This window comes from Moschus berezovskii, chromosome 23 (genome assembly GCF_049115385.1).
Source record: "Moschus berezovskii isolate FMDL1 chromosome 23, NW_MosBer_1.0, whole genome shotgun sequence".
Lineage (NCBI taxonomy): Eukaryota > Metazoa > Chordata > Mammalia > Artiodactyla > Moschidae > Moschus > Moschus berezovskii.
The window spans coordinates 33429544-33437786 of NC_142482.1; the positions used below are offsets into that span (position 1 = coordinate 33429544).

At 40.5% G+C, this 8243-nt stretch overlaps 1 pseudogene; it reads right to left on the bottom strand.

Moving 5' to 3' along the window:
- Nucleotides 1-410: 410 nt before the first annotated feature.
- LOC129543354 (3-oxo-5-alpha-steroid 4-dehydrogenase 1 pseudogene) lies at nt 411-1148 on the bottom strand (annotated as a pseudogene).
- Between the last annotated feature and the right edge of the window lie 7095 nt (nt 1149-8243).

Genomic DNA, 8243 nt, shown 5'->3' on the forward strand with positions numbered 1-8243 from the left:
TCAGAACAGGGCAAAGCAAACAAAGATGCTGACACATGCCTGACGATTACAATAGGCATTTCTTTGGACATTTGTGCTTTTCTGTTTTCATGTAGCTAAAAGTGTTAGTCACTTAATCGTGTCCTACTCTTTGTGACCCCATGGACTGTATAGCCTGCCACGCTTCTCTGTCCATGGAATTCTCCAGGCGACAGTACTGGAGTGGGGTGCCATTTCCTCCTCTGGGGGATCTTCCTGACCCAGGGATCAAAGCAGGCTCTCTTGACTTGGAGGCAGAGTCTCTAACGCATGAGCCACCAGGAAAGCCCTTTTGTCTAGTTAAGGCCTGGTATAAACCGGGATTTGACAAGTTAGCATGAACGCTTCTAAAATCTAACCTGAGGATTGCTCTACGGAGATCAGAAAACAAATTAAAAATGCCGAACGTGTTTTCGAACGTACTTGTGATGTTGTTGAGCCCTGATGAACAGGACACAGAAGGTGAACACAGCGAAAGCCCAGCCCTGGATGGACCAGCTGGCGAAGGCATAGCCGCACCACTCCACGACTTCTCCGAAGTAGTTGGCCGCAGATATGTATTCAAACAAGCCCCCTCTTGGTATTTTATAGCCAGTCTCCCCTGGTTTCCTGAGGTTCCTCAGGACATGATCTGAGTGAATGTTAATCAGCATGCCTATCAACCATAAGGCAGAACCTGTTAGAAACCGGGGGTCGCTGAGCCAGTCGTCTGCGTTCACTGCGTACTGACTCAGATACCTGCTCTGCACGTAGCCGTTATAGGTGCAGAAGATGAACGCCAACAGGAAGGCGTACAACGGCGTGGGCTTCCCTCCTTGGATCAGAAACGGGAAAACCAAGGTCCGTTGCGCACAGTGGACGAGGAACATGGCCAGGAGGATGCATTTGGGCCAGCGGTTGAGGCGCTCGGCCGGCGCGCCCGTGCCCGCGCACGCGAGGAACGGCAGGGCCAGCTAGGGCAGCTCCTGCACCGCCCAGGCAGCCCGCGCCGGCAGCCCGAAGGCAGAGCCGGGCGACGCGTAGCGCCCGTAGGGCGAGCCCACCAGCTTCAGCAGCACGCAGCACACGACGCCCAGGGCGCATTCCAGGTAGGCGAGCGCGTCCAGGAGGAACCGCTCGGCCAGCTCCATGGTGGGGGACGGCAGGCGTGCTCCACGGCCCGGCGGCTGCGTCGGGCCACATATTGGGCGGGGGCGGCTGCAGGCGGGAGGCGCGGTTACCTGAGGCCCGCGCCAGCTGTCAAAGCCCTGGGCGCGGATCCGCCCTGTGCGGGCGGCCCCGGAGCCACGCGCCACCCGTCCAGATTTACCTGTATTAAATGATGGGAAATTCAGGCAGCTGAAAACAACAGAAGCAGTGGATTTTACATCTTTTATTTCAAACTTTCTTTGGATTTAAAGAGGGGAATGTCTACAGGTAGAGGTGTTACGGTTGCCATAGAAAAATAACAGATTTATTATAGATATTTATAAAAACAAGATTTATTTCTCCAATCTTGGCCTCTGTAGTTTTCCCAGAGGCACAAAAATATTGAAAAGATGACAAGGTATTTTGGAATTCTCCTATAAGACTAAATAACAAACTATTGAAGGGACATTTAAAAAGAAGAAAGAACTTAGTGATACCTTGTACAGGAAAAAAAAAAAAACTACTCTAGGGAGATAAATCATACTGTATATGTAGCATAAATCATAGTTACTTTAACAGGTTATTTAAACTGTACCTTTACTTTTTATAATAAAAATTAATTTTCTTTTTTTTTTTCAGATCATATGTTTATTTAAAAAAATAAAATGGATCGACAAAGTTACCACATTATTATGCATGCTAACAGGATTTCCCAAGCCCATGAGATACCATATCTTGAGCAATAAAAAAATGACTTCCTCAACAATGTAAAGATAGGAATAATTTTCATATTAAGACATCATTTTGAATATATAAGCTGTTTCCATCAAAGGTAGAAGACAATAATCTCGAGAAAATTCTGCATTTGGAAAACATGCTAATCACCTAATATGGTTTGCAAATATCAATCTAGAAGCATTGTGTAATTTCTAAAGAATTTGTCTTAGGCAGTTTGAAGGTAATCAAAACTTGATACTGAATAACCTTACTGGCAATCTTTCCTTCAAAGACATCTTCATCTTCCTTATTCCTAAGCTATGTATCCTGTGTCTCCAGGAGCTGACCCCTTGTTTTATTCTCCATTTATATTTTCTGTCCCTGAGCTTGTTTGCTCAAAAGTTTTCCTAAGGAAGTTTTCAAATGCTACCTTTATCAGGTATCAATACTTTATGAGGTGGTTGCTTAGACACACAATTTCGAGATTCAGTGGAATTATCATAACATAGAGGACAGAGGTAAGAAGCAGATTTTTAGATTGGGAATAGTATACTAGCTCAACACAAATCTAGTAATACATAATAATTAAACTCTTATGAACAAGAATAGAACTTCCCAGATGGCGCCAGTGGTAAAGAACTCACCTGCCAATTCAGGAGATAGAAGAGATGCTGGTTTGATCGATCCCTGGGTTTGGAAGACCCCCTGGAGGAGGACATGGCAACCCACTCTGTTATTCTTGCCTGGAGAATCCCATGGACAGAAGAGCCTGATGGCTACAGTCCATGGGGTCACAAAAAGTCAGACACGACTGAAGTGACTTAGCACGCACACATGAACAAGAGATCTGATTCCAAAACTTTAAAGATGTCAGTTGCATTAGGAAACTCGTTCCTTGGCACAATCGCATGATTAAAATTTTCTTTTTTCAAGTAGAGTTATTTATTTTGTGATGAAACTGGTAACACATGTTAGTAGTTTATTAGCATTCACAGGACAGTGAAAATAGAATTTAGCCAGAAGTTTATTTAAGTGAAGTACCTAAGATTTTAAGTATGCTGCTAAGTCACTTCAGTCGTGTCCGACTCTGTGCGACCCCATAGACGGAAGCCCACCAGGCTCCCCCGTCCCTGGGATTCTCCAGGCAAGAACACTGGAGTGGGTTGCCATTTCCTTCTCCAATGTGTGAAAGTGAAAAGTGAAAGTGATGTCCGACCCTTAGCGACCCCACGGACTGCAGCCTACCAGGCTCCTCCATCCATGGGATTTTCTAGGCAATAGTACTGGAGTGGCTTGTCATTGCCTTCTCCGAAGATTTTAAGTATACATGAGTGATAATTTACACTTAAATTCATGAAGGCATCACTGCTTTTGCAATGAAAAACTGGAAAATAGCTGGAAAAGGAAAGAGTACATCTTAAATAGGAATTTCATGGAGAAATATATTTTTATTAAAATAAATCACTATTCTACAATATTAAACACAATTAAACTTATTCCAAAAATTGTTATTTATATTCAAATTTTACCTTGAGAAATTTGAGTGACATTGTACAGCTTCATTATTTGCTTCTCAAAAATTGCTGTAATGGAGTTTCTTTACTTGGAGGGCATGGATAAACCAAATACCAATTATGAATCTTTAGATATGGAAGATACCAGAGCCAGCAAAAAGAGCCATCATGTCACTTCTGAAGCTAATCAGATCTTGGATTCAGGGTTTCTTCAAGTTTGTGCAGCCTAGAGCTCTAGAAACTTAAAACAGAGCTCTTTCGAGAAAGAATTCTCAGCAATACATATAGATTACTGTCTCTCTCCTCCCTGAAAACAAACCCTGAGTGATCTTAAGTGCTATCCCAGGGTTGCATTAGCTAAGAAAATCATCTGATCTAAACCAAACCAAGAGGAGAAGGTGGCAACAGGATGGGATGGTTGGATGGCATCACTGGCTCAATGGACATGAGTTTAAGTGAACTCAGGGAGGTCGTGAGGGACCGGAAAGCCTGGCATGCTGCAGTCCATGGCGTCTCAAAGAGTGAGACAACTTAGCGACCGAACAACAACAAACCAAACGAAGACCAAACAACTCGAAACTTTAACAACAGCAACAGTAAGGGAAAATGCAATATAATCCTGGAGGATAAGTATCTGGGTTATCGATGCATACCAAGCTTTCTCTAAGCACAATAGCAGACAGGTTTTGCTAATACAAATGAATACCCTGTGTATTTATAGCTTTACATGTGATGAGAAATCTATTCAGAATCTCACGAAGGTGTCTTTATTTCTGTGCTTTGACATCTTTACCCTTCAGCCAAAAGTAGTCAGTCATTAGGGGCCGCTTGTCTCAGCAGGGTTTGGAGATGTGAAATGAAATATAGAAACTGCCTCGGAACACTTGAGTTTCTGCCTGCTTTGTGGAACCCTATACTTTTTAGGGTGGTTTTGTTTTGCTTTAATAATTAACCCAAGAGAAAAGGTGATGAAATGTTGGGAACAGAAATGAAAAGATACATTTTTCCTCAAACTCGGAGGATCAGGAGGCACAAGAGACAGTGACCCCTTCCCGTCCCACATCCTCCACTTCTGCTCACCAGCTGGAGCCTTCTACCTTTAGTGGACCTCAGAAGTCTAGTGTCTTGTGGTCCTGTAAGGGAAAGAAAGAAAGATAGTGCTGTCGTGTCCGACGCTTGTGATGACATGAACTGTAGCCTTCCAGGCTCCTCTGTCCATGGGATTCTCCAGACTAGAATATTGGAGTGGGTTTCTATTTCCTTCTCCAGGGGAACTTCCCAACCCAGGAATTGAACCTAGGTCTCCCACATTGTGGGCAGATGCTTTACCAACTGAGCTTCGCATGGGTGGTGAGGGAAAACAGCATCCAAACCTGTCTTCAAACCACACTCAGAAATGACCCCTTTGCATAAAACATCTGACCTGGGCAAAAAGAGTCCTAGGTCATCAGTATGAACTGAAGGAAGACCCAGTCAGGATTGAGGGTGGCATTGGAAAAGATGCTCTGTGTATACCCTGCAGAGTTCTGACTGTCAAAGACCGAATTTCCCACCATCTCAGATGTCCTAGCAATCTGAAAGATGATTGTTTTACTACTCCAATATATTTTTTGTATGGTTCATTTAAAAAAAGTTCTCCATTCTCTTTAGATTTCAGTGGTGACACTAATGGTAAAGAACCCACCTGCCAATGCAAGAGATATAAAAGACCTGGGTTCATTCCCTGGGTTGGGAAGATCCTCTGGAGAAGGAAATGGCAACTTGCTATGTTATTCTTGCCTGGAGAATTCCATGGACAGAGGAGCCTGGGGGCCTACAGTCCATAGTGTTGCACAGAGTCAGACACAATTGAAGTAACTGAGCACAGAGGGATGTGTGGAAGCAGATGGAGTTTGAGTCAATAAAAATACTGTGATCATTCCTGCCTACATGTGTGTCTTAATATTATTCAAATTTTCATTTGAGTATCTATATATCTATCCAGATACAGGGCTTCCCATGTGACTTTAGTGGTAAAGAATCCAGATATAGGAAGATACTGATGATATATATTTTAGATAAGTATATCAATATGGATACAAATTATATAGATATATTTGCTAATTTCATATCCCTAAATCATATCTCTTTAGGGGTTAGTTTTTAAGTTAAAGGAAAAGTATATGTGCAGTACTACTTTTCAGTTCAGTTCAGTTCAGTTCATTTCAGTTCAGTCGCTCAGTCGTGTCTGACTCTGCGGCCCCATGAATCACAGCACGCCAGGCCTCCCTGTCCATCACCAACTCCTGGAGTTCACTCAAACTCATGTCCACAGAGTCGGGGATGCCATCCAGCCATTCTCATTCTCTGTCGTCCCCGTCTCCTCCCACCCCCAATCCCTCCCAGCATCAGACTCTTTTTGCAGTGAGTCAACTCGTCACATGAGGTGGCCAAAGTATTGGAGTTTCAGCTTTAGCATCAGTCCTTTCAATGAACACCCAGGATTGATCTCCTTTAGAATGGACTGGTTGTTTACTTTTAGCATCATCTATTTCAGTAGACTGTTCCATACTCCCTGAAATTATAAAACTTCAGTTGCTGTGATTGTCTCACAAGAATTCCCACTTGTTTAATTTTTGTCCTGGTGTTTCTCTTTCACTCCAGCTGGCTAACGGAGTGTGACTAAAGTGCCAAGTTTCCCTCTCTAAGAATAGCCTGTGTTTCTCTAGCTCATGTGGGATATGGGGTCCAAAGAACTTGAGCCCTGGAACAAGTCCAGGCACAAACCCATGCCTTAGCTCTCAAGTTACCTTCCTGAGTTTTATATTCTTCTATTGTTACTTAATACCTAGGTATTCTGCAAACCGATTTTTGTTAGATGTGCAACTAACTTCTCTTTAGACAAACTGTCCCTGACTTGCAATTTTTTCTTTTTCAGCTGAGTTAAATTAGAACAAATATTTTGGTCAATTTGTCTTGAAAATGAAGCTTGAGTGTAGTGAAAAGAATACTAAGCAAACAATCTTGAAATTTGTTCTTTAGTCCCAGCTTGGCTATGTGCTAAATTTATGATCTTGGATAAATTACTTAGCTTTCTGACACTCAGCCTCCAAATCGATCAACTGCTATACAAAGGTGAGTTATTATCATTGCTATCTCTTATTGCCATCTATTTTAAAATATGAACTAAGTCCAACCATTCCTGAGTTCTGAATCCAATGTTCAAGCATAGATTTGAGATGTGAAGTCTGATCCTAACTGAGAGAAAATTTAATTCCCTTTTTAAGTGTAATACTTATTTTAAATCAATTTGTAGTTTTAGGATTTCTGGTAGTGTTTCAACATTCATCATTACTTATAAACACATTGCCAGTAGTATTTCCTTACCTGGGTAAAATGTGGGAAAAAATAAATGATGCCCCTAAATTTCAATTAGAAAAAATGGAACAATTATTCAACTGCACAATTGTGTCTGAATAATGTATTACTCTAAGAAAAAGATATTTACTATCTCTCCTAAAAAAGGATGAACAACTGAATTATAACTACCAAAGAGAACTAAGTTTGGATCAAGTAAATTGAATTTACATGCAAGTAAGTAAAGTAAAAATATTAAATGTCCTCAAGTGTCACAGAGATTATCAAAGCAAGGCAAGAGGTAAAAAAAATATATATATATATTAGATCTCTCCATAGGAGTGAGAAGACCTTTATAGGCTGGTGACTAATACCATAAAAGTACTCTACACAAGATATAAAATGATAAAAAGAAATCCACTTTCATTTTACTGGGAAAGGAAATCATAATGCTGAAGTTTATGAGCACCTTTGAATTATTGTTGCTTTGCCTAATTGGTCTTACAATTTACATTTGCAAATATCTAACATAACAGTCTTCACAGACATTACTTGATATCAAAACTGTAGGAAATAGGGCAAAAGAGAGTCTTTTTTGATCATCTGTATTGTCGAATTATTGCTTTCAGGATCATCATCATGATTCCTACAGCATCTAGCACTTCCTTGAGGAGAACTTTGTGTCCGGTTCACAAACACAGGGAAGCTTTGAATATTGCTTTCCTATAAACAGTTCTCAATAATCTGTACACTTTCCCAAAAAGCCAACTTTTTCTCTATTTTTGAACTTATTTTCAAAATGTACCTTCATAGCATGGGGTCAGTATTATTGCTTTAAGTAGTGAAGTATAATATTCATATTAAAATGTGCATATATTAATATACAGATCACAAAATCTTCACAAACTAAACCGAGCACCAGATGGACAGACAGATTATCATCCACACCAGGAATACTCTTGTGATCTCCTTGTTACTGCCCAACCTAAACAAAGGTAACGAGTCTCCAGATTTCTAACATATAGGTTAGTTTTGTCTGTTTTCATACTTCATAAAATCACAATCGTACAGTGTTTCTTACCAACTGACTTCTTTCATCAAAGTATCTTTGTTAGGTTTATCCATATACTTGTGCATAGTTATAAACCATATATTCTCACTGCTTTAGAGTAAACTGTATGAATAAACCACACTTGACTCTGTTGAATATTTCATTAGTCTCCAGTTGGGACCATTATGAAAAGGACTACTTAAAACATTCTAAAAATAACATTCAGTAGGTATATGGAAGCATTTCTTTTGGGTATATGAATCATATGAAATTGTAATTTTTGTGAATCATGAACAGTTAAATTGAATATTGGCAATTTCATAGGATATAATCTTATGTCCCGACAGAACTGAACACATACGTTTTTCTGTAGTATATGCTGTCAAAGAGTTTGCTAAAATTGTACCAAATCACCTGTTAACTGGTAGAGAGTTACTGCATTATTCAACAATGTTTTTAATTCAGTATCTTTTTTTAAG